Source organism: Mesoplodon densirostris, chromosome 12 (genome assembly GCF_025265405.1).
Source record: "Mesoplodon densirostris isolate mMesDen1 chromosome 12, mMesDen1 primary haplotype, whole genome shotgun sequence".
In the NCBI taxonomy this organism is placed as follows: Eukaryota; Metazoa; Chordata; class Mammalia; order Artiodactyla; family Ziphiidae; genus Mesoplodon; species Mesoplodon densirostris.
In genome coordinates, this window is record NC_082672.1 from 64,740,663 (window position 1) to 64,768,200 (window position 27,538).

Genomic DNA, 27,538 nt, shown 5'->3' on the forward strand with positions numbered 1-27,538 from the left:
ATCGTTGATTTGGTTTGGAAGGCTGGAGTAGAATGGATAAAATAAGCATTACAACCAGCATTGGCAGCCCTGGAACTCTTTTCTACACAGATTTGTTAGTTTACCTTTAAATACAAGCAGCCCGATAGAAACTGTTTTTCTATCTTCAATCTAGAACCAAGAACAAATCACAAACCCTTAGGTTGCCTCTATATTGCCTTTCAAAAGATGTAGTTTGAGCAAGTATCCAAAATTTAGGACTTAACATGTTACAACCCCTCCATCCTAGAATGCCTGTTAGGTCTTCACACTTTTCTTTAGTGGATCCTGTGATTTAATCAGAAATTTCTCCAGTGTTCTTTTCATTTGTGGGCAATGAAGGCTGTCTTAAACAGTAAATGCACAACCATCTTCCTCCTATTCATTTCTCAGACATTTATATCTTGCAGCATGTGAGAAGAATATTAAGTGGCTGTTAGGTGGAAGTAGAAAGGTTTCCACAAATAATGCCTGACAATTCAATCAAAGAAAATCAGGAGGAACAATTCATGGAAAAAGGTGACAGAGAAGATAGGTGGGGTTCCTGGGGACATTCACAGAATAGAATGGTCCTTTGCCTTGCTTTTTCATACTCCAAAAATACAACTTCACCTCCCATTTTTACAGAATCAGAAATCACCTATCTACTGATAAAATTACAAAATTAAAAATCTCCAGTTAAAGCTTATTTAATTTCATTTAAAAATGCAGAGTGTATACTATGCTGATTCATATGATTATGTGTACGATTTTGTCTCCATTTATTTCCATTTTGTTTCTTAAAAAGGAATGAATGGTAAGGTTTTACTACTCAAGGAGGTGATCTGTATGCTAGATCTGAAACTGCAACCATCAACAATATTTGCCATCTTTCTACCCTGCCTTATTTTTTCTTCTTAGCACCTCTCACTGTTATCATAGTATATATTTTACTTATTCATGTTATTTCCTATATATCTGCTTCCCACCCCCACTAGGATGTAAGCTCCTTGGAAATATACATATATATATATATATAATCTATTTTATTCATTGCTTAATGCACTTAAGAGAGTGCCTAAAACATATTAAACACTAAAATATTTGTTGATTGAGTGAATGAAATAATTATGATTACAAATTTATATATAATTTGATATGTATTTATATATATATGTCTGTATATACACACACCAAATGATTCCAGTTTGTTGTGTTTTAATTTTATTTTTGACACAGAGAAGTTTACATTTTTATAAGTCTATCTTTTGCTTAATGGTTTATATCAGTATTAATTATGCTTTGAAAAACCTTACCCATAACAAATTTACAAAAATACTTATTTTTCTTTTATTAAATGGCTTAGATTTTATATTAAGATTTTAAATTATCAAGAATATATCTCATATGCAATGTGAAGCTGTTTTTAACTTTCTCCTTTCACTAGTCTTTTCAGTTGCTTTGATACTATTTATTGTAAAATTCATCCTTCTCATCTCATCCTTCTCCTTTAAAATTAGTGTTTTAAAATGCTAATATTTTATACCAAGGTCATGTACAGACTAGAGCCTGTTTCTGGACTTTTTAATCTTATTTAATTCTTCATTGTTTATTTTGTTGGCTAATATGACATTATTTTACTTAATACAGATTTAGATTTTTATATTTTGTAATTTTTGCCACCTAATTATAATTATCCTAATTTTATTCATTCTAAAGTATTTACTTGTCCACCAAATATTAGTTTCTTTGTGTTGAGGTTTTTAAAAAGCCTCTTGGAATTTTCATTGAGTTGTCATTTTATTGAATTTTTGGATTAATTTGAATAAAATAGAGCTCTGTCCAACATTGTGTCTTCCCATCTCAGAACATATTCTATTCCTTTATTTAATTGCATTATGTGTCTGTGTAGCTGAGTAAAGGATTATTATTTTCTTCATATAAGTCCTGTTGATTTCTTAGGTTTATTCCTAGGTGATTATTCTTAATGAATTTTTATGCCTGAAGGAAAATAAAATCACTGTTGACTTTCAGAGCTGTAAGATTAATTCTACCATAAAAAAAGCCAACTTTTCAATTCATAAAATTTACAGATGTGTGCTGTATTTTAAAGGTTATGAAATAGTACACTATGGATGATAGACTGTGCACTCTTTCTTAGTCAATTTACTCAACAGAGCATTTCTGGAAGGTGCTTCACACCATGCCCATTGGTCCACCTCTTTAAACTCTGTAGCAAAAGGTACCTAAAAGTGGGAATGTTTTTTGTTTGTCTTCTTTGTGGTTCTAATACATGGATCAGAGAAGTACAGTCTTGTGGCTGCCCAGTTAGTAACAATTTGACATACTGGAAAATCCACTGACCATAATACAAGAAAAACTGAATTCTAATCTACTGATCTATTAAGTTACTATTTACCCTTGACAAGTCACTTCACTTCTTGGAGTCTCAATGTCCTCAGCTATAAAATTCAAGGTATTGAATTGGAAAAGATATTTTAATTTATTGACTCTGTTCCCACTGTGACCCTACTACTATTCTGTTTGCTGGCTCTGTCAGTGAATAAGGCAAAGTCTGCGTCCCATGGAAATTAGATTCTAGTGCACCTAGAACCATTCTCAGTCTAATGTTCTCTGTGTCTGTATTACAAATTGTGATGGAGTCTGGAGGAGAACTAAGCCTTAAGTTATAATCAAGAAAGACATAGCCACTGGAATTCAAGTACAGTTGGCCCTCTGTATCTGCAGATTCCACATCCACCAATTCAACTGGCAAAACTTGAATTTGCCACATGCAGGCAACTACTTACATAGCATTTACATTGTATTTACAACTATTTACATAGTATTTACATTGTATTAGGTTTTTATAGGTAAAGATGATTAAAAGTATGCACACCCACCCACCCAAAGGGCCAAAGAATAGTTCCTGTGACATTCCACCTCTCTCCATTTAGTCCCTCTTGGAAATCCATCATCGAGCTTGGGGACTTCACCCCAACAAAATTGTAAGCTTTGTTAGGTTTTTGTGTAAGACTCTTGCTGTAGCGTGGATAGCTGTGATTGGTGAATCAACTGTCTGTGGCTACCAGTTGCACTAAGATTGTAACAGCATTTTTACTTTCTGCACAACAAAGAAGGTTTGTAAATAAAATCTTAACATTTTGGGTCTGTATAAGAAGAAAAGTATACAATATATGTAGGTTATTTGTAAATACTACCCCATTTTATATAAATAGCATTGAAGATATTGGTTTCACTGGGGATCCTGGAACCAATCCCTCGTGGATACCAAGAACTGACTGTACAGTAAATTCTCTAGTGACTATCTCTAAAACCAAGAAGCTCAGGAAATAGCATCAGGTGATATACTAGACTTTATAACCTGCATATTTTTATATAAAGTTAGTTCAGCCAGCTCCTGAATGTGTCTGTGGATAAGCTTCCTTACTTTTACCTTTCTAAACTTCAAAATGCTCATTTGTACAAAGGCTACAATAATAGCCACCTCAATGGTTTATTTTGAGGAGTGAATGAAATAACATATGTGAACATTTTAATATAAAGCCTTAGAAAACCTCTGCTTAATAACTCTTACTTTTTGTCCCTGTTCAACATACTCTGAAATTGGAACTTTTCTTCACCTGTGAATTATATTAGGTTGAGGTCAATGTAAAGATCACAGTAGGTCAAAAACAGAGGATGTATAAGTCACAGAAGCAGCTTTTCTGTTTAACAACATGCTGATCTACCAAATGCCTCCTGGAAAGAGAACTTCTGAAGTGACACAGATCTAAAAGCTAAAGCTAATTTTGTTCCCACCCAAACTAAGGATAATTCCAACTCTAATCAATGAGGAATTAGATATAAAATATCATAATGGAAATAAGGGTCAGCCAGGATATTTTTGGCAGAGACATGCTGAAGTAGAAATTTTAGTGGCTTAAAAAGCATTTAGCTCAAACCTTTGTAGTATGTTTTGGTGCAGACTTGGAGATATAGTATATAGGGGCCTCAATTACTGAGTTTCTGTTTTTAGTAAATAGCTGCCCTGTAGGTCATTAAGTGCTATTGCTGACAAGGTTGTATATGAGAAAGCTTTTATTTTAATAACCAGTGACAACTTTGCACTTATAAAGAACCTTCCATTTCTCAAAATCCTTTGGTTCAGGATAGCTAAACAGAATTGCAGTCGCCTCTAGAATAGTGGACCTAAACCAAGTATTAACTCAAGAATAAATGGGACATCAAAGAAAAGGAGATTTTTGAGTAGAAACAGCACCAAAACTAATTCTTATAAAATGTGGCTTGGAGTCTTTATGGCCATGTTGAACAAAATGCTTTTCTCAAGATCCATATGCAGTAACCTGCAAGTAATTAGGCTCACTTTCCTCAGAGAGAAAAAGTAAGTTAAACCTAGGTCATGTAGACTCTACATTGTAGTTGTCAGCTCTTGGTGTTGTAGGTTTAGTGACCTTGGGAAAGTTACTTAAATTCTCTTATCTACTTCCTATTTGTAAAATGGTGAAAATGCCTTATCCAAGGACTTTTGATGATTAAATTAGGTAATTATATAGCACACCTTTTTCAGTGAAGAGCACACAGTAGTTGGCAAATTAATGAATGGTGGCCAATGAGAAAGCATAATTTTAAAAATGCAATTGACAGTTGTAAAAAAAAACACAAAAATCTGTAAGGGGCCATGTATTATGCAAGATTTTATAGAAAAAAACTACAAAACATTTTCAAATGACATAAAAAATGACCCCAAAGTAGAGAAAGGCTGACAATATTTATTGCTTAGAAGTCTTCATACCATAAATATATCGACTTCGTAAATGAATTTTTATATTCAATATGATTATAATCAAATTTCCCATATGATGTGTGCATGTATGTGTGTGTGTAAAACTTAATCAGTCAAATTCCTGAACTGAGTGGAAAAAGGGAAAATGGATAGGAATAGATAAAACAATTTTGAAGAAAAGGTATGGAGATGTATTGTAAAGCTGTGGAATTTTTTTAAAAATATACCATCAGCAAAAGGTAAGTAGCCTAATAAAATAGAAACAGAAAAAATATTTCAGACATATACAGAATACTATATGTGACAGTGGTGAAATAATTAAATAAATAATACTATAACACAATTTATTGATCTGTATAAAATAAATAACAATTCTATAGGATAAAGACAATTGTGAAGAGAAAAATATAACTTAAACAATTTTGAAGAAATATAGAAGACTATCTTTATGACCTTTGATTAAAGAATGTCCAGGAAACCTGGTCCATAAAGAAAATGTTGATAAAATTGACTATATAAGGAAAATATAAGGCACACAGTGAGAGGAAATGTTATACATATCTGCCAAAGGAGTAGTGTCCCATGTTTATTTTTTTTTAATTACAAAATACTAAGAAAAAAAACAATCTTATGAAATGTATGAAACTGAAGAAACAGGAATGGTTAATAAATCAATAAAATAGTGAAATGCAAAAATGAACAGCAACAAAAGACCATTTAACACATAAGAAGAATAAAATAGTAATCAAAAATATAATAGAATATTGTGTTGTCTAAAACATATAAAAATGGCAATTTTATAATTTCCTGGTAGAAATTTATAAAACTGCTTAAAATAATATAGCAATATTTATCAAAATGAAAATTATCTTACTATTGAAATTCTAGTATACACAGATGTTCAAAATGTTTCACTGTATCATTGTCAGTGATTAATTACAAATAAAAATGGAACATTAACTTAAATGTCTATCAGGAAATACTGGCCGTTAGATAACATTTTTCTTTCTGTTTTTAGACTATGTAGGATTTTAAAAAAATTCTTAATCAAATTTTGTCCCAACTTTGTTCTCTTTCCCCACCCCTCTCTCTCTTACTCTCTCTCAATTTCTGAAAGTAATCACACTTGATAAGATTTGGAAGATTTTTTCCACAAAAAAAAAATAATTCAAAACTTTTAAATCTTAAAATTTGAAAGGATGACCATTAAAAAAGCCAACTGAGTTTTAAATAGAGCTGTCATATATTTCAGGTGAAATTCAATAAAATGTGTGCAAGCAAAGGTATTGGTTTTATTCTACATTTTTTAGACCTCCAAAGCTTTGATTTATTATCAATGGCATATGTGAATACTTACCTATTAACATATGCCCTGAAAAGGTTGGATTTAAACTAAGCATGTATACATCATTATTAAAGGTATATAAGTTTTTGAGAGCTGGGAAGCTGTAATTAATATAACCATAGATGGTTACCTAAGATGATACATATTATATTTATATATTCTTTGAAACAAAGCAACATTTAACTATAAATTCATAACATCATAATTTTATTTTTTTAATCTATATATGTTAGAAAACATTCCTCTTCATAATAAAGATCAAACTAGTTAACTAGTTAGCCATGAAAAAATGTACACTTTTCCAGCACACATTCTTCTTCAGTTTTTGTTTACTAGTAGTTACATATAAGTCAACTTTTTAATACATCAAAATGGAGTTTGTTTTCTTACCTATAATTGTCATTTGATTTAAAGTTAGCTTAATTTAGCATGTTGCCCCTGATGCATTGCTCATTTAAGAGGGTAAGGAAAATCTTATTACTACATGGAAAAAAAATTAGTATATTGTATTCAGAGTCCAAAGTTAAAACCCAGGGTAAATTGTCATCTCCACATTCAAAATCATAGTGTATTAAGACTTTTTCCACAGCTAACATCCTTGAGGTTGACACCTTCTTGTGACTGAGTAGATAGCAGTAAGAAATTCAATTACAGCAAGTCGGCTCTGTCATTGCACCTGTCTGCTTGCGCAGGAAATGATTTGTAAATTGGGCTTTATCTTTCCCACCCCATAAATCTCCTGTCCATAATTGACACTTGTCACCATAGATGAATAGTGGGAGAAAGGAAACAGAAAGTAAATGAGTAGCCCACCTGGGAAAACAATGTCTTGTTGTCTTTGGGAGTCATTTACAAACAGCAGTACCTACAGGCCAGAGTTTTTATCCACAAGCAGGTGGCAAACATTTTGCAACTGAAAAATACAATGCCTGAGCTGAATCACAATGCAGACAAGAACAGAAGAACGATAATTAATATATAACATTTTTCCTGGACATATAAACATGTCTTCCAAGGAAATAGAAGCTTTTCTTTACTATTTGTGATGCTCACTTATTGCTGCTGCACATTTGTAAGCATCGGGTTGGTGTCGACCTGTCAAAATGCATTCATGAAGCAAGCATTTCGTCTGTCTTGGGAGTTGATATTGTCACTTGTTACACAACTCAACATCAGTTCAAAGTTGTTTGATACCAGTGTCGACAGATTGGTTTAAAAAAGACAAGAATGATGATGTTTTCTTTCAAATGTCAAAGAAAGAAACAAAGGATTTCATAAAGATGATCTTGGGAGCAAGCACTAACCGTAAACATATGACAGATAAACCTTCATATCTAATTTTCCTAAATGGCTTATGTAATTTTATGTTTCTTTCTGAAGCTTATCTCATATTGTGAAACACTCATATATTAAAACAAATGAAAAAGCATTTCAGAAATTATTAATAATCTCTTGGTATTAAAATAGCTGAGTATTCTAAAAAAAACATTCTTAAATTGTCACCAAAATTTTGATTAATATAACCACAAGTGCAAATAAATTTAAATAACAAATCAAATATTTTACAAACTAAATTGTGAATTACAAAAATCATTATTTATGAATCATGTATGGCTTGCATAGTCTTTTCTACATATTAGCTGATTTTTTAATAATTCTTTAGTGTATAAAATTTTTATCAATAGTTTTAGAAATCTACAACTTATTATTAGGAAAACAGAAATTATCATTTCTTTTGAATATTTGCAAGATCCAGAATTATTTCTTTCACTTTATGTTTTAAAAATATATTCTAACTTACAAGGATAAGAACGTCATCATTCTCTTTGCTCCCACAGATCAGCACGAATATAAAGAGTTATTTCCTCTAAAATAAGAGCAGAAGATTAGAGGTGGAGCAATGGCAGAAGCATAGACTTAACTTCAATACCTCTCCACTATCTGCTCCTATTATCTGTGGTTCAAAGGGTTGTTTGCCTATCTACCTAGCATTTAAAGAAGTTGTCAGCATTCTGTTATTTTTGTACTACAAAATGAAAGTTTGAGTTAGGAAGTTAAGTTGCTTCTCTGTAGGTTATTGTTAGTATAAAATAAATGATTTATTTATGCCGACTTTAGTATGCTGGGCTTGTAAACACAGTGGGGAATTTCTTGGATATTGATCTAAAGCGATAGGTGTTTAAGCATAATACAGTGGTACTCCACACTCTTTATCAGGGTCAACTTTGTCACTTGGCAACTTAATCTAAGAACAAAGAAAAACCTTTTAACACAAGTTAAGAGTGCTGTCTTTTACCTGCCTTTTCTTAAATCATCAGTTTTCCAATAAAAAGTATATGTGCTATTGTTTATCTAATGAGTGTATCAGTCTGGCCATAGATATTTAAAATACTAAGGTAATATCAACAATATTAGAAACAATATGGAAAACAGAGATGTGGATATTGTTGTAAATTTATTTTAAAGCATCTTTAAGTAGATGCATTGCTTGTCCAAATGTCAAAAACCCTTTAAATTTGTTCCACAAACACGTATGAAGTACCTGCTTTGTCTTTGTTTCTGTGCAGTGTCTGGGGATGTAACCAGGAACACATACAGTCCCCACCCCAGTGGAGCTCATGTACTGTAAGGGAGGAAGGCATATAAACAGGTAATTCCCCTAGTTGAAATATACACCAAGTACAGAGAAGCTGAGCCTTCAGTTGTCTTGAAGTTGTGGGCCGGATCTTACCAGCAGGCTAGCACGTGGGTTTCCATGTAGAAGAAATTGAGTAGCCATAATTATGGAGTCATGAAATAGCATGAACTGTTAAACAAGAGAGAGATTTCCCTGTTAAACAAATTTGAAGGCATTTTGCAATCCTGGCTGATAGGTATGAGAAGGAAATGACAGGTAAGTGATGCTGGAGAAGTAAACAGAGACCAACCAGGACAGGCCTTGTATGCTGTGCTCATTTTATGACAGCTGTCATTTATGCTATACTTAGTTTGCTAAGCACTTCCTATCTTTTCTCATTTAATACTTTAGGTATCTCCTTAAAACTTGATATTATTACTTTGGAGAGATGAGAAAACTGAGGCACGATGAAATGAAATAATATGCTCAAAGTCACAGAGCTTAAGTTCCCAGCACTATGATTCTTAATTGGGAGCGATTAAAAGCACTTAGGGGCCTCCCTGGTGGCGCAGTGGTTGAGGGTCCGCCTGCCGATGCAGGGGATACGGGTTCGTGCCCCGGTCTGGGAGGATCCCATATGCCGCGGAGCGGCTGGGCCCGTGAGCCATGGCCGCTGGGCCTGCGCATCCGGAGCCTGTGCTCCGCAACGGGAGAGGCCAGAACAGTGAGAGGCCCGCATACCGCAAAAAGAAAAAAAAAAAAAGCACTTAGAAGCATCAGAATAATAAAATCAGAATGTTTTTCAAAGGTTATAGTAGGTGTTATCAAGAAGTGTTAAGGCCATCCATTCACATAATTTAAAATAATAACAAATCAGTGTATTAGCAAAGACAATTCCCTCTTATCAGAAAATATTACAGTTTATAATTAATATTCAGAATTTAACATATAATTTATTTAGTAAATATCATCCTTACGTTAGAATTTGTTTGCATTGATGATGTCACATTTTGTAGAGCATTTACCAAGTCATATTCTTTATTAACACACATAATAAAAAAAAAGAAGTAAGATATAATAATCGAATAAGATTGTGCATCTCTGCACCTGAGCTGTGCATCTCTGCACCTGATGCCTGAATATAGTATATCCCCGTGGATCTAAAGTAAAATACTCAAGGTTTCAAATATATTGTATTTAGAATATTTACATTAAATTATAAAATGACAGTTTGCACTAGAAGAAAATAATGTCAGTGAACCAAATAGAAATGTTTTTTGTTATGCTGTTTTGTAAAGTCGATTTGGCATGATTATTTCCTCTTTAATTTCTTTCTTTCATAATAATACTAACAGTTATTGAAAGATTGCTAATTGCTAAGCGTGATGTATGTGACTCACATTATTATCTTTTAAAATCTCTGCAGCAACTGTATCATTTCAGTTTTGCAGATGAAAAATTATGTAGTTCAGAGCAGTTTAGCAACTTGAGCAAAATGACATAACTAATAAGTGGCAGAGCTGGGATCAAATATTTTCTGTGTGACTTCAAAGCTTGTGAAGTTCGGGGGTGGAGCATTTTTATCAATATATTTTCTTTCCATTTACTCATATATACATACAAAACAGTGCCCAATCATATGTTGTGTTGAGGGTGGAGGTTAATTTCAAGCATGAGAAATCAAATTTAGACTGATTTGAAAATACTTTGCCTTCTAACTCTGGGGCATAATGAAGTTACATGCCATGCATGTGTGTATGTATGCACACACGTGTATGTGTGTGTGTAGGTGTGTGTGTGTGTGTGTGTCCTCAGTGGCCCAGTGTCCTTTTGCACTGTACCTAAGGAATAATCTACAGGGTTTTTTTTAATGGACCAATGGGAAGCTAACAAATGATTCTTGTTCCTTGCACATATAACCTGGTACTCTGGCACCAGAAAATTATTCCTTGTCTGTTATTTAATGGTAAAATATTAATCTATTCTGAAACTTTTATCCAATACTTTATTTGGGTGTGTGGTTAGATGCTTAATTATAATTCTTTTTTGTCTTTGACTAAAAAAGTGAAAACAAACAAACAAAAAAAACTCAAACCATAGAACACTAGAACCCTGTTAAATTCAAATGTTCTTATTTTAAAATACTGTAGAAGGAACCTTCCATTCAAAATAAATTCTTAATAAGCACAAACCATACAGAATCTGTCTCTCACTTTTCCTTGATATGTAACACAATATATGTTATACAGATGCTTTTGTTTGTCATCCAAGACAATTTACAGCAGAAATAGGGATGTGTTCAGAAATATGATGGAGTTTTCTAGAGAAGTGTGCCACTGGACAAATTTTATTACTGCACAAAAGAGAAAATGCACTCATCTTAAAGAGCATTTAAGCATTTATTGGTCAGTGACTTGCAATTTTAAGTGAGCATCAGCAGGTTAATACTTGCAACATAGACAGTTAGAATACATTTCAATGTTACATTCTCTGCCTGCAGTTGTACTTTTTGTTTTCTTTTGTTTTATGATGGTGAAAAGTCAGATTTGTATTAACCAGGAAGTAGAATTACCTTAACTGAATTATTCATGCGACTTTCTGCCAGGCTCCTAGTCATAAGATACCAGGTCACTGGGCATTCTGAAGAACCTGGCTCTAGCATTGAGTGAGGAAAGATTGTTATGTGAACATGTAATGGAAGGTGCTCAGAACCCGGCATTGCTTCACTTCTCAGAAAACAGAAGTTGCTATTGAGCCTTTGTGCTGGTTTGTAGGTAATCTGTTGATTTAAGACAAAAGAGATCTACAACTGCATAACTAACCTAAAACTAAGAGAGAGAGAGAGAGAGTAGGGAGAGAGAAGAGAAGAAAGAAATTCTGTGTCAGAGGAAAATTTTAGATCAGAATTTTCTTATCAGAATTTTGAAAGCAAAATGGACTATGATGACAATAGTTCCTTGAAATTAGACCTGGCAAATTGACCCACAGAGTTGAGGAAAAGTCTAATGCGATTTCTCATGTATTAGTGATTGTTTGAATAGAAAGCTGAAGAGTTATCAATTTCATACCTTTATTAAATATAGAGTTTATTTTTAGAGAATATGCACCAACAAAATTTCTGAGACTGCCTTATATCAATGAGAAATATCTTTAATGTACAAGTCATTTATTTCACAATACTTTTCTGTAGTTACCACATTTGGAAATCAGTAGTGATAAAATTACCAAAATATGTTGGTCATAAAGTGCTTTTAATTACAGATATGAAGACTTTGTATATGAATATCATTATATATATGTGTATATGTATGTACATGTTCATATATAGGATACCTATGTATTTATATTTAGGTACTATAGATGAAGAACTATAGTATTTTCTTACATGAAAAATTATTTCAAATAAATATTAAGAAGATATATTTTATATATGTATATAAATATGAGGTATGTATCAATTTTTATAAAAATAATTTGTTCTTTTATAATTTTTGAACATTTTGCTTTTTTATCCCAAGCAGTTTTAAGGCCGAAAGACTAGGTATTAACTAAAATCCTTCTTAATGATGACCATTTAAATAAAAATTCAGGGAATTGAAACTAATATTTTGATGGGCTTTGTTTTATTAACAAGTGTATTATATATAACCAATGTTTTTATGTCCTATGATTTTTTATATCTCCAAAATCCTGTGCAGACACACAGAACAAGATGTAATGAGAGAACTTGGTTGCATTTGGAAATTTTTTTTAATAAAATAAAATAACACCTCAGAATACCATACACAAAATTATGCTTATTTGAAAGAGTAGTTTGAATTCATTGGTATCAGAATTTTATCTTACTGATATTGATATATTGAAAATATCCAAAAATTAATAACTGACTTTTAAGTTACTCTAATATAGGATGGTTTCACTAGTTTGTTTGTCTTTTTTTTATCATTTGGCATTTTGTGATGGTTCTCCCTTAGAGAATTGCAGTAGATATTGCAAGCAGTAGTCAAAAAAAAACCAGTCTGATCTTAAGGCACGTATTCAACTTCGCAAAGTTCTGAAAGATACTTTCACACTTTAATTTGAGAGAATAATTATCCTGCAACAACAACAAAAAAATTTGCATCCTAGAGGAAATTTTTAGATAATTGAGAGCTGTACTTTATACGTTAAACCAGAATTTAATATGTACCTAAAGGCTGGGAACTGTGATAAATAGTGAGGACATTTTGTTGTCAAAACCAAGTATGTCCCTCCAAACTTATGGAGCATACAGTGGGGGAGACAGACATTCATCAAATAATTATACTAACGCATGTCAATTTCCACCTCTAAACTGCTGTAAATGGAAATTTTCTAATTCTATGAGAACACAAACAGATTGGGTTGTATTCAGTCAGAGAAGTTGGAAAAGATACTCTAAGAGGAACAGTCAGAATGATGTTTCACCTCAGTGTGAACAGGAGTTTGTCACAGCTGAGGAACGAAAGGAATATAGGTTGCACAGAATGGGGAGATATTTATACATGGTGAGGCTGGAAAGATAGATGAAGTTCAAACAGTAAGTTATGTTAAGGTTTCTGTCCTTATTCTAAAGTCATGGAAAGCCAATTTTTAACACCTGTCATTAGATATAATTTGCATACTATAAAATTTACCTATTTCAAGTGTATAATTCAATGATTTTTGGTAAATTTAAAGAGTTGTGTAATCATCACCACAATAAAATATTAAAATTTTAATATTAAAATATTACCATTACCCTAGTAAGATCCCTCCTGCCCATTTTCAGTCACTCCCCATTCCTACCCCCAGACCTAGCCAGCTACTAATCTAATTTTCATCTCTATAGCAGCGGTTCCCAACCTTTTTGGCACCAGGGACCAGTTTCATGGAAGACAGTTTTTCCACCGACAGTAGGGGCCGGGGATGGTCCAGGCGGTAATGTGAGCAATGGGGAGTGGCAAATGAAGCTTCCATTCACTAGCCTGCCGCTCACCTCCTGCTGTGCGGCCCACTTCCTAACAGGCCTCAGACCGGTACTGGTCCTCGGCACAGAGGTTGGGGACTGCTGCTCTGTCTTTCTAAACATTTTATATAAATAGAGTCATACAATGTGGGTCTTTGCATCTGACGTCTTTCAGTTAGCACAATGTTTTTTGTTTGTTTGTTTGTTTGTTTGTTTTTTGTGGTACGAAGGACTCTCACTGTTGTGGCCTCTCCCGTTGCGGAGCACAGGCTCCGGACGCGCAGGCCCAGCAGCCATGGCTCACGGGCCCAGCCGCTCCGCGGCACATGGGGTCCTCCCGGACCGGGGCACGAACCCGTGTCCCCTGCATCGGCAGGCAGACTCTCAACCACTGCGCCACCAGGGAAGCCCAGCACAATGTTTTTTGAGGTTCATTCATGTTGTACCATATAGCAAGTCCATTCATTTTTATGAATTGAATATATACGGAATATATAGTGTTCCCAAATAATATTCCATTTTATTTGTTTACCAGTTGATGGATCTTTAGGTTGTTTCCATTTTTTGGCTATATGAATAACATTGCTGTAAACTTTCATGTTAATGTCTTCATGTGGACCTATGTTTTCATTTCTCCAGCATAGACAACTAAGAGTGGAATTACAGGGTCTTATGGTAACTTTATATCTAACTATTAAGAGAATTGCCGAACTGCTTATCGAAAGTGGCTGTTCTATTTTACATTTCCGCCAACAGTGTATGAGAGTTCTAGATTTTCCCACATCCTTTCCAACACTTGTTATTATCTGTCTTGTTGACTGTAGCCATTCTAGTTGATATCAAGTATATAGTATCTTAATGTGTTTTTAATTTGCATTTCCTTAATGACTAATGGAGATGAGCATCTTTTTATACAACCTTCAGGAAATTTGACTTTTGAATGAGGAGAAGTGGCTTGCAAAAGGAAAGAAAATAATTAGCCAGACAGATAGAGAAAAACTAGAAGAATGTGTCATGCGAGCCAAGGATAAAATGAGGAAAAGTTAACAATATTAATGCTGTTGAGAATACAAGAAAGATGAGGATTGAGAAAAGTATTTCACTGTGGTTAGATGAGGGCATCAGTGGTTTATCCAACCAACTGGATGGAATGAGGTGGACTGAAGCCAGACTAGAGAAGGTTGGAGCATGAATGGGTTTTGAAGAAAGGGAGAAAAAGAATCTAGACAACTTTTGGGGCATATTTGGCTGTAAAGGGAAGAAGAGTGATTCCCTGGCAGATGGAAGGGGATATAAACGAGAAATAATTTTATTTGCATGGGAGAAATCTGTGAAGTCTATTAGGCAGAATCCAATGGAGAGGAAGAGATAGGTTACATAAAAGAGAAAGGGTAATTTGTATGTAATAAATGTATCCATTTACTTAGCATGTACTAAGTGGCTAAAATATGCATGGTGGTGTGTTCCTTGCTAGTACTGTCAATCAATTGGAGACTCTCTATTTCACCTAGGAATTTTTCATGTCAAATGGCTAATTGAAATAATGTCATTAAAAGGTGTTCTTATAAAAAGTTCTCTTTAGTTAACATGTTATTCATGCTGTCTAGTAAATGGCTTCTCTCCAGGAAAATCTGTTTAAATCACCTGATATGACCTTTTCAGACCTGACCATTGTACTGTTCAGGTTTTCTACAGCTATCTGGTCCTATAAGAAAAAGCCTTACCTGAAATAGCTCCCCGATGTGACCAAACAAAAAAAAATTTTTTTTCTCACTTCACTCTTAAACTTGCCAGATAAAGATTTAGTGATATCATAAATATCTCTCAAGTCCCAGTTTACATAACCTTACTTTTTATCCATGATCTGGTGCCTTCACTTAGGAATCTGAATCACTTTCCTTCATCCTTTCTGTTCTATATTCAGAAGAGAAATTAATTGAGGTGGATGGAAGTGTAGGAATCAAGTTAAATGGATGATCTCCCTTTCTCTTGCTATTGGGAAGATGAGAGTGGCAGACACTGCCGGTTTTCTCCCTAATAGCAAGTTCTTTCTTCTTATTTACTATCGTTTTTTTTTAGGGCAGCAGTACACCCAGCTTAAATTTTAGAAGTCCATGTCCAACGTAGGGAATAAGATGAATGAGACAAAAGCAAAAGACTGCTAGAGCTTGCTGAAATAGTTGGCTTTCCTTATTTAGACCCGGAGAATTCCACACTGCCTTTTCATTGCAAGCCTGCAACATGGATGATTGCTGTAGCAGCGGCAATCGCAACGCATTGCAACCATGAGGGAAAGGCCAAGAGAATCATCTTTACATCCTTGAGCCACTGGACAAAATATAGCAACTACCCACCTGTGAAATATAGTCCTTTTTGCATGAGAGAAGTAAAAAACAATTAAACCCTTGTTTATTGGGGTTTACTTACTTGCAACCAAACAAACTCTAACTTAGAAGTGAGCAAACTTTTCTGAAAAGGACAAGATAATAAAAATTTCCTGCTTTATAGGCCATATTTTCTCTGTTATAATTCCTCACCTCTGATATTTTAGCACAAATAGCACCCATAAGCCATATGTAAACAGATGGATGCAGCTGTGTTCTAGTGACATTTTATTTACAAAAACAGGTAACTAGCCAGATTTGGCCCCAGGCCATAGAGCCCTGCTCTAACTGATAAAAGGTGAAACTAGGGACATATTGTCCTTGTACTTATGTTCTAGTTAGTTATTGAGATGGTTATTTCCTGGTGGCTGGAGACTATTTAGGAATAAAGTCAAAACTCCCTATAAGGACGATGAGGGCAGTGGCAGAAGCCTAGCAAATATTGATCAGTTTCTGTCTCTGGCTAAGAGACATCGGAATTTTGGCAGGATTCTGGAAGATTTTAATTCTTGTATTGAAGCACCTGTATTAAATAGTAATAGCAAACACATTTTTTTCATCCTATTGGTTTTTCTGTTTTCCGTAGTTACTAGCATTGAAGCAGAATTGTTTTTAACTCATTTTCTGAACAAAGGTACAATATTTTAACGACATTCTGGTCAAAATGTGTTTGTTGGCTAACCTGGCAATCTAAATGCTTTTTTTTGATACTGATTCTATGGAAAATGAAGTCCAAGTTACAAACAACTAAACTACAAATTAACTTTTGGAACCAAACTTATTCATAAATTGGTAACTCTCCATATATATATATTTATTTATTTATTTATTTATTTAATTATAAGCCAGATTTTCCCAATGTATAAAAGTGACTCTGGGTATTAATTAGCTACTTTAGGAAACTTCATTAATTTTCTCTTGGTACTAAAATATTATTTAATAAATTAATGCCACATGGCACCATCGGCATTATACAGGTTTAGGAAATTTAAGGCAGTTTTCATTTATGTCTGACTTCCTAGGCAATAGCAACAACTTTCAAATACAAGCTGCAATGCTAGTTGAAATGTATTTAGGAGACTCCATTAAACTGCGTACTTAGTTTGTAGTAGGTTCTTGAAATAAAGTAATAAATCTTGACTGGTGTTGAGAACTTATTATTAAACAATGTGAATCTCTTAAGTTTATGCACTTCAGAGATGAAATGTATTCAGAGTACCTGGAGCAATTGGGATGATAACATTTTTTAATTGCACATTTTAAGTGAGATAATTTTAGTGAGTTTTTTTTTTTTTTTTTTTTTTTTTTTTTTTTTTTTTTGCGGAGCACAGGCTCCGGACGCGCAGCCTCAGCAGCCATGGCTCACGGGCCCAGCGGCTCCGTGGCATGTGGGATCTTCCTGGACCGGGGCACAAACCCGTGTCCCCTGCATCGGCAGGCGGACTCTCAACCACTGCGCCACCAGGGAAGCCCTATTTTAGTGAGTTTTAAGATACTTTAGGTTTCCTTCTTTTTCTGCTCTTCCACCTTCTCCTTCTTCTCCTCTTCCTCCTCGTTACATTCTTCTTCCTCCTTTCTTTTTTTCCTTCTTGAATAATCAAACTTATAACAGGACAGAGAATTAAAATCAAATTAGTTGCGAGGAGCACTATAGTGATGATTTCTGCAAAAAAATGTAAAAAATAAGATAAACAAAACCACTAATGAAGAACAATAGCTGCAAAAAAAAATATTGTGAGATAATATTTAAGAAAATAGATTGATTTGGATACATACAAGTTTTAGGTAGGCCTAGAAAAAATACAGTCGAAAATAATCCATACCAGAGTAGAAGACACAAGCAGGAAAAGTAAAATAAAAAGAAACTGTAAAATGGAAAAGCATGAGATTGATAGCAACCAGAATATAATGAAATTGGCTGTTCTCTTCAACCATTATCAAGAACTTGGGATAGAGTAAAAGAATGGTGTAACAGGGAACTGTCACACTTACTTTTGCTGTATTATGTTTTGTACTATATCACTTTAAACACATTCATATCTCTTTGTAAATAGATATACCCTCAATTACATATCAAGTAATAAAGTGGCTTTCAAAAAAGTTTTAATGTATTTATTAAAAGCAATTCATAGGGCTTCCCTGGCAGTGCAGTCATTGGGAGTCCACCTGCCGATGCAAGGGACGCGGGTTCGTGCCCCGTTCCGGGAAGATCCCACATGCCGCGGAGCTGCTGGACCTGTGAGCCATGGCCGCTGAGCCTGCGTGTCCGGAGCCTGTGCTCCGCAACGGGAGAGGCCACAACAGTGAGAGGCCCACGTACCGCAAAAAAAAAAAAAAAAGTAATTCATAGATGCACGTTGTATATCTGTACTTTGGTATATTTATACACAAATACTCACATGTGAAACAAACATTTTATGAAACCATATCACTATATGCAGTAAACTCAATGTTTATGGTTTCATTCATTTTTTAAAAACTTTGGTTGTAACACATTATACTCATTTTATGATGATGAGAAATGGTGGTGTACTGGAAAAGGACTTGGGGGTTAAAAATGCAGTGTAGTCACATAGTAAGAACACAGCTGGCATTCAGTAATGTAAGTTTATTCTAATGGGAATTCTGAATATACGTTATTAATGTCCTGCTTCAAGGCAAATCTCATGTCTCCTCTTCCTTTAATATTCTTTCTATTAACAATGTTCCTCTTAATAAACAACCTGCATGTTATTTAAATAAATGCTATACTGCCTCTGAAAAGTAAACTGAATCTTTGGAATTCCAGAATGTTATAATATACAGAACAATATTTTAAACATTGTGTAGATATTTAGGAAGAGGAACTAATGAGCTTACTTAGCCACATAGTTATATATGTAAATATCAGTATATGTTATTACATAATTTAAGAATCATTCATATGTGTTCATGATACATATAATAGTATATAAATTAAAATTATTTATCTAACTGAGGGACTACATTCATCTCATATTATAAGGAAATATAGTTACAGTATATTGAATAAAAAATTTAGACAGTCTGTGTTTAATATAAATTAATAGAAAGAATATTCATGTTGTAAAGAATGTAAATAGATAACTATGAAAATTATAAAGATAGCCATAACACAAGGATTTGGACTAAATCAACGTTTCAAAAAATTGTTGAGTGGTATTACAATATTTTTGTGATTGAAATACAACATGATTCTCTATTTATAATAAAACATGTTCCAAGGTCAAAGAAAATGTACACCACTGAAAAGCTTATTCTGATGACATGTAAAGGAGGTTTTGGTCATTAACAAATGTGTATACACACACATGTATATCTTATTCTTAATAAGGGTTTATTTTCATTATTGAAAAGGTCTGATTGTGGGCTATAGCTATCCCATACTTCCTTATGAATCATTTCTATAAATAGTTCATCATTAAAGTGAGACTATAGTCACGTAGTTGACCTTATAAATAGGTAGCCTTTAGCTCTAGATTCATGGAAAATGGAGATGGAGTCAGATTACTTGATAGACCACATGAGAAAGTATGTGTTTTTTTCTAAAACAATCAAAATATTAATTTCCCCACCACCCAAAATAGAAGAGATTGCTTCATCTGTATTTTTCTATCAACTTAATATGTAATATTTTAAAAAGAACGTGTGTTGTTGGACCTCTTCCCATTTTGGTAGTTATTTCATTTTTTTTTTACAATGATACGTTCCTTCTAAATGACTTAACCTTAATGTCTTTCTGTTTAGCTGGTGTATATAAAATAGAGAGTATAAATTATGGAAATTGGTCATTTCTAAATGATTGAAATTGAATAAAATCTGTCAATATTTAAAAGCCTAACATTTGCCAGCATTTATTATAGACAGCCCTGGAATTCCACATTGAAATGACAATTTATGTTCCTGCCAAAGCTTCAGAGGAATTGATCTCAGGCTAGCTGTACAGCAGCTTCATCTAAGGACCATTTGAAAAATAATGATGCTTGAATCTGATCTCAGGATCAGAGTATTCTGGAATGAGTCCCAGGCATCAGTAAGTCTAATACAGACAAACTAAATATAGGATAATAATAAATATACATATATATATATATATATATATATATGTATTTCTTACCATGTCACAAGAGTGGTTTTAAGTATTTAACATGTATTTATATACTGATTTCCAGAACAATTCTATTTATGAAGTATGCACTCTGATTAAAGCTATTTTAAAGCTGAGAAAACTGATGCTCAAGAAGTTTGTTTCCTTGTTCAAGATTGCACAATTTGCAAATAAACGCTGGAACCTAGGTGCACACCCAGTAGACTAGCTCATGAGCCCATGCTCTTCAGTCCTTGGGTCTACTGCTTCTCCAAACGTCCTGCCTTCAAGGAGCATCAGAATAGCTGAGGAGATAAACAACTATGAAATAATTAAACATTACATTGTATAATACTATCAGCAAGAGAAATAGGATTTGGGGGAAAAAATAATAAAATAATTCTGTATTAGCCGAAGCAGAGGAAGAATGATTCAGTGAGTTGTAACTTTTTTGTGGAGGCCACTAGAGAGAAAATCATGGATCCAATCTTGAACCTGGCTCTGTTATTATTTAAGATAATAGGAGAGGACTATAGTTATTTATAAGCATCTGGTCAAATATATCAGTAGTACTTCCACAGAATGGAATACAACACAGCTGATTAAAGAGTGATACAGATATGTATATGTTGAATGATACAATTTATAAAATACAAGACAAATGAAAAACATCATGGTTTTGAACTATTAGAATAATATCATCCCTGTTTTTAAAATATGCATACTTTCATATATATCTAGACTCTTTCTGTGAGGATACCAAAGAAACTACTAAAAGTAGTTGCTTTAGGGAAGGGTAACTTTGTAACATGGAAACCAGGTTCAGAGGAAGTCTCCCTTTTCACTATATTCTCTTTTGTACTGTTTGAATTTTGTTGCATATAGTATGCATTTGCCATTTTAAAAAAAGTAATTTTAAAAATCTCTGCTCAGATTGACCTCTTCTGGTATCTGCAGGTTCTAGGACTCCTACTTATTGAGTAGATCCCTAAGAGTCTTTTCATCATTATGGCCCATCATGGATTCTCAACAAATGTTAAGTGTGTGACTTAGCTTTCCTGCTTCTAGTGCCTGCTCTCAAGAAGTGCCAGCACCCAGAATTGTTGCAGCATAGTTGAAAAAAATAGGGATTAGAATTTGAAAAACGTGATTGAATCCAAAATCTGCCCCTTTCTGAGTGGATGCTACTTAATTTCTGTAACCCTTAGCTTTTCCACCAATAAATAGAACGACACTACCTACCTGCACGGTTGCAGTAGGGAAGAAAGGAGGTATTTATTTATTTACTTACTTATTTACTTATAGCAAACTGTAAGTTTCTATAGAAATGCCACCATGCCCTGCATCGAGTAAATGCCAAACAAACATTTGTTGAGTAGAACTGAGCTAGTAAAAAGTATTAACTGTTGATTGAAAAGATAGGTGACATGTATGACTCAATATCAAGGGCTCCTTAACCCTGCTGGACTGTCATTTAGTTATTCCTCTGTGGGTAAGACTGGTGTGAATAGTACAGCTAGTTCTGGGCAGCTTCCTAATTTATACCTACTGTTTTTACAATATTCTATTTTATTTACATCGATAGTTACAATTACATTGTAATTCTATGAAAATGCAAATGCACCTGGAGTTACAAATTAACGGCCTCATCAATTCACATTTTAGTCAGTACTTAAGCAGAAATGAGCAGGAGTCCAGATATCTTTTTAGAACCAATTGCCACAGTGGCTTTCTCCACAACCGTCAGCTCTTTGCTCTTTAAAGCACTTTACATAGACTTTCCAGGAAGTGCGAAATCCTCTTGTAATTAATTAAACATCCAAACAATTGGTTACTAATCATCTGATGATGACAGAGGAAACTTTATTTTCAGAAAGCTGTATTAGCAGATCATTTTTGCAAAGATGTTGTGACTGTTGCTTTAAAGAACAGCACTATCCTTAGTTGATCAAGTAGCAGAGTAGTGACATTTGTTGTTCTGTGAGGAGTGTTATTACCCTACTGAAACGATATTGACTTTACTCACAGTATATACTTGACTGGCACCCCAATCACGATGCTTTCTTTTTCCTGCTTTGTCAGTTCAATATCATTCATTTTTTGTTACAGAACTTTCAGATCTTACTTTTTTAGCTCTTATTCAAGTTGTCTTTTCAGTAATTGTTCTTAAATATATTTAGAAATCCATTCTGTGATATGTCTTATGTATTATATTGTGTATTTTACATTTTTGAATAAAACATCATCATTCTAATTGGTAGGTGATAGCTGGCAATACAAAAAGCATAATTTAATTTTGAGAAAGATCAATTCATTTCCCACTGATTTTTTCAACTGCTTATTATAGAATGAGATTTATGTTTGTTTTAGCCACAAATCATGTTTCTCTCCAACCAAAAACAATTTGACAGGTACGTATTGCAAATGGATTGCTCATAATTCCTGCAGACTCAATTGCCCTTAATTCCTGTGCTTTAATTTTTAGATAAAATTTTATATTTATTGCTCATGATATTATTACTGACCCTTTTTTGTTCACAGCCAGGAAACTGAAGTTTAGTGAAATCACGTTAGAACTTTTTACATATTCCTAAATACCCTAAAAATTGAATTGATAAGTTACATGATACTCCACTGGATCATGTATACTTTTGGTCTACTCTTTTGTTATTGGAATAAATTTACATGTGTTTTTATACGTTTGTCCTGTAGTGCAAAAATGAAACACCTATGGGGAAGAGTAAGAAGGTTAAAAGTTGTGTATTATAAAATCCTAAACTCCTAATAATACACACATTTGTTATTTCAAAGGATGACAAAAATGAACTCCATACTATAAAGCAAGAAAAGTGTTCAGTAAAAGTCTGTTATTCTATAATTGTCAGATTTGCATTTGATTGTGATCTAAAGATTTCTTCATTTTCACTTTTTGTATTTACCTAATGGAAATCTAACAAGTGTCAATAGATGTAACAATTTGAGGTGTGTGGTAAAAGGTCATTTCATACTTGTTGACCTATCTTTCTTGATTGTATTATTTAGAAATACAAATATTATTTTTCCACTCACCATTCTTTGTTGAAATTTAGTGGGAGAATTTGTGTAGTGAAAATAATGACTAGTATAAATAAATTACTTTTAAAATCCAAAATCAAATTCATGAACTCCATTGAAGTATTACCACACACACAAAAAAAATTCTTCCAAATGTATGATGGAGAGTTCTTTTCTATAAGGCATTGTGTTTTGAGTCTTAATCAAGATCAAAATTCCTTGATTCCATGTTATTTCAACATAAATTTCAATATATCGCATTATTAAACTATCCTATCACTAACCTTTTTTCATAGACTTTGTTAAAATTCCAGTAAGTCTATTCTTTCTTTACTGTATGTATTAATTTTCTACTGCTACCATAAATAGTTACCACAAAAACTTCAAAAAACACTCATTTCTTATCTCCCAGTTCTGTGGGTCAGAGGTCTGGGCACGGCGGGGCTCAGCTGGAGCCTCAATTGCCAGCGTCTTGGGCTGAAGTCAAGTTGTCAGATGGGCTGGGCTCTTATCTGGAGCCTCTGGGGAAGATCCACTTCCAACCTCATTGATGTCAGAATTCCAGGCCTTTGTGCTGGTAGCATTGAGGTCTCCATTTCTCTGCCTCTGTCACCTAGGGCATGTCTTTGATCCTTAAAGGCTGCCCCCATACCTTATGTTCCCCACATGACTCCTCCAGCAGTGGCAGGTTGATTCCTTCTCATGCTTCAGATCTCTCTGGCTTCACCTCTCGCAACATCTGTCTAGCCCTGGCTGGAGAAATCTCTCTGCTCGTAAGGACTGATGTGATTAGATTGGGCCCGCTTGAAAAAGTCCAAGATAATATTTTTATTGTAAGGTCTATCACCTTAATTACATCTGCAGTGTCCCTTTTGCCTTGTTGTGTTGCACATTCATACATTCCAGAGATTAGAGTATGGAGTTTGGAGGGCCATTCGCTTACTATACTATGTTTTAAAATTGTCTTTTTCCTCAATTTGTGCTAGGAAATGTCTCCATACATATAGGTAAGCTTAACATTTTGGGGGGCATAGGGTGAGGGGGAATGGAGCCCTTATGAGTACATTTCATCTTGTAACTTAAATATAATTTTTGTACTTGGATTTCAATTAAAAATTGATTAAGATCAAAAATCATGCATGAGTGCTTGAAGCTCAAAATCTCGAAAATGTTGACTGGTTCAGGTCTGTACATAAACCCACCATTCTTACTGATTATTTTTTAGTTCAAAGCCTCATACTAAACGATCCTAGCCCACAAATTTACATTTTAGCCTGTTATTTGACTTTTGCTTTTCTGTTGCATCAACTTTGTTTTTATACTGTTGAGATTTACCACTTTAAACCACAGAAACCATTTCTGTATTTCCTAAGATCGTCTTTCACTGTCATTTGTATAGATTCCAGATATGTCCCCAATAATTCTTGAAAATATTTAAGGGCAAAATGTTCCATCTGTTTCTTCAGTTGAAATTAATTTTTATATCTGAATATTTCTAGAAACTTAGGTGAGAAATTAATGTTAATCATTTTTTAGAAACCCTACTACAAATTCACGTTTAAAAGCTTGCCTCTCTGAATTTGTTTTCTTACATTTTCCAATGCAGGGAATTTACTATTGTCGGTTACTGTTTATTAGCTTCACATTAATTCTAATTACAAAAGATTTTATTTAACTTTGATAATTATGAAAGTTATAAATGTCATAATACCTTATGGGTTGTTAAATATGTATGTGATTCAATTAGTTGTATGCATATTCTTTTCAAAATGAACTTCAGATTGTAGTTAATTGAATATTTTGGTGTAAGAGCATATTCTTAGTGAAATTGTTACAGTGGGATTAATTTAGTAGATCAAATATATTAACCATAGAAATCAATGTTTTTTAATATTTCTTTCAATTTTACTTTTATGTATAACTATCTGCAAATCATGACTGTTAGAATCTGATTAGCTTAGAGATATTTTTGTTTATAAACTGTATATCTTATGAGTTATATATTCTCTATGCCTGAGATATTGAAACTCAAGGGAAAATATTATCAATTTTTATGTACCAAAGTGCTGTATTTGAAGGACATAGGTAGGGAAAGATTTTTCCTATCATGCAGTTTATCTATTCTCAAGGGTCATGTGCTAGTACTTGTTTCTGACTCTTTTAAACGTGTGGCTTGATACAGTATTAGCAAGGGATAAATTTTTAAAAATAAGAAATACACAGGAAATCAGGAGTATAGTCACTGACAGATATGGCTCTTTGTACAAAAGAGGGAAAATACATCATAGAGTACTGCATTGCTAGTGCTGTGTTATGGGCTTCAAAATACTGTACATTTCAGATGTGTTTTTTGGTATCTTTCCCCCCATTTCCCAATTACCATCATTTTACTGGTAAAAGTTCTTTTTCCAGGATGAGATAATGAGTTTAATGTTAATGTGTAACTTGCAGAAATCATGTCTCATTTTATACTTAGATCTTGCTGCAACATATTAGAACTAAATGAGGTACATTTATACCCCAAGTCTCTGCCATATTTTGGAGAATTCAGTGTCTCATCTCTCATCTTGCTGTTTAGGGATAGGAACTAAGCAAAGTGTTTTATAGTTTGACTTACACTGAAAATCACATTAAGCTATGTGTGTTGTTTAAAGAAGACCTAGAGATTGGCACCTACTAGTGCTCCCACCTATTTCCATTTAACCTGTTTCCAAATGGCACACCTCATGCCGTAAATGCTGATCGGAGACCCAGCAGCCTTACTGAGTAATTTATGTATTGACTATTGCAGTATTCTCACCTGTGCTGCATTCTGTTTTTTACTAATTAAAATTAAAATACAGATTTTATGAATGGCGTTAAGTAAATTAGACTATTAGAGATTACTGCCTAAGTAGACTCTCATCTCACCATTAGCTGGGGAATGTGTTTTCCAGGGCTATGGCTTGGGGATGCAGCTTCTTAAATCACACATTTGGCTGAGATGCTAAAAATGTTATGGGTGGAGAGATAAATTACTTTAGAAACAAGTTCTTCTTCACTGCATGTACCCAGGTTTTAAAAGTCGTGGCAAAAATAAGATTCCTTATTAGAAATTGGCTTCATTGGAAACATATCAGAAACGCATTTAGTCTGTAAACACAGTCTGTTGAGTACTTCAGCTGCATGCCCCTAAAGGGAAAGTTGTTCCACTTAATCCGCCCTCGTTATGCTTTTGTTAGTAATCTGAGAGGAAATGGGAGTCATGCATCTTCCAGGTCCTTCCCTCAAAATCGTCAAGCCAGACAACAGTGACAAAAGTTTTTTCTAGACATTGATATAAGAAAATATTAAGAAGTAGAAGAAACAAAATAAAGCCAAAGGGATAAACATCAGAAGCTTGCTTAAACAGCTTTAGACCCATATAATTGCTTTCCTGTCAGCAGGATTATTAACAATTTTGGACATCTGAAAATTAAATTAACAGCCTGAAAACATTTTACAGAATGAGCTAGAGCATGATACATGAAACATAATGACCCCACTGAAATTCAGCCAAGCCAATGCAGCTACTCATTTAGACAGAGAAGATAACTAGTTAATCGTCACTGAACAAATTAGACAGAGCAAATTAGTTTGCTACATTCCACAGTCTTAGCTACCAAAAAGAGTATATGCCACTAATTAGGATGAAAGAACTCTAGCATGTTATTATTTGTATATAGAGAGAAAGCAAAACTGTAGCTTGAATTGCTTCTATCAAAGCTTGAAGCCTAGGTTACGTAGGGATAAATTACATGTGGAAGAGTCTGTGTGTGTATGTGTGATCACACACGTTTAAGTAACAGAAGCCTTAGCATTTTCTTGCACCTTAACCTAATGAAGTGTAAAACACCCACACGCACACACATGCACAGACACACACGTGAAATGTAAAAACTTTCTTTAAAAGTTTGATTCCTTTAATTGAAAATGAAAGTAGCCATTTAATATACTTTATCTGGCACAGTATTAAGTTATTTGCTTCTTGTAAGAAGTGTATTGCTGTTGCATGTGAAATAAATATTTGGACTTAGAAATCATATTTTGTAGCCTTAATTAGCATTCCTTTGCTTAATTGTCATTCTCAGCCCCATCATTTCCATTTTTCACTAACTTGAACAATGCTATCTTCTGCTGTTTGCACTTTAATTTAAATTTCTATTAAGGTTTATGAACAGTAATAAGGTCCTGTTTGAATATTCATTAGCTTCTGAATTGTGAGCTATGAAAAGGTGCTTTCTT

The 27,538-nt window shown here is 33.8% G+C and overlaps 1 protein-coding gene across 4 annotated transcripts in view; it reads left to right on the plus strand.

Moving 5' to 3' along the window:
- Positions 1–27,538, plus strand: part of EPHA7 (EPH receptor A7) — a 165,187-nt gene that overhangs the window by 107,127 nt on the left and 30,522 nt on the right. The gene's annotated exons all lie outside the window — the stretch shown is intronic.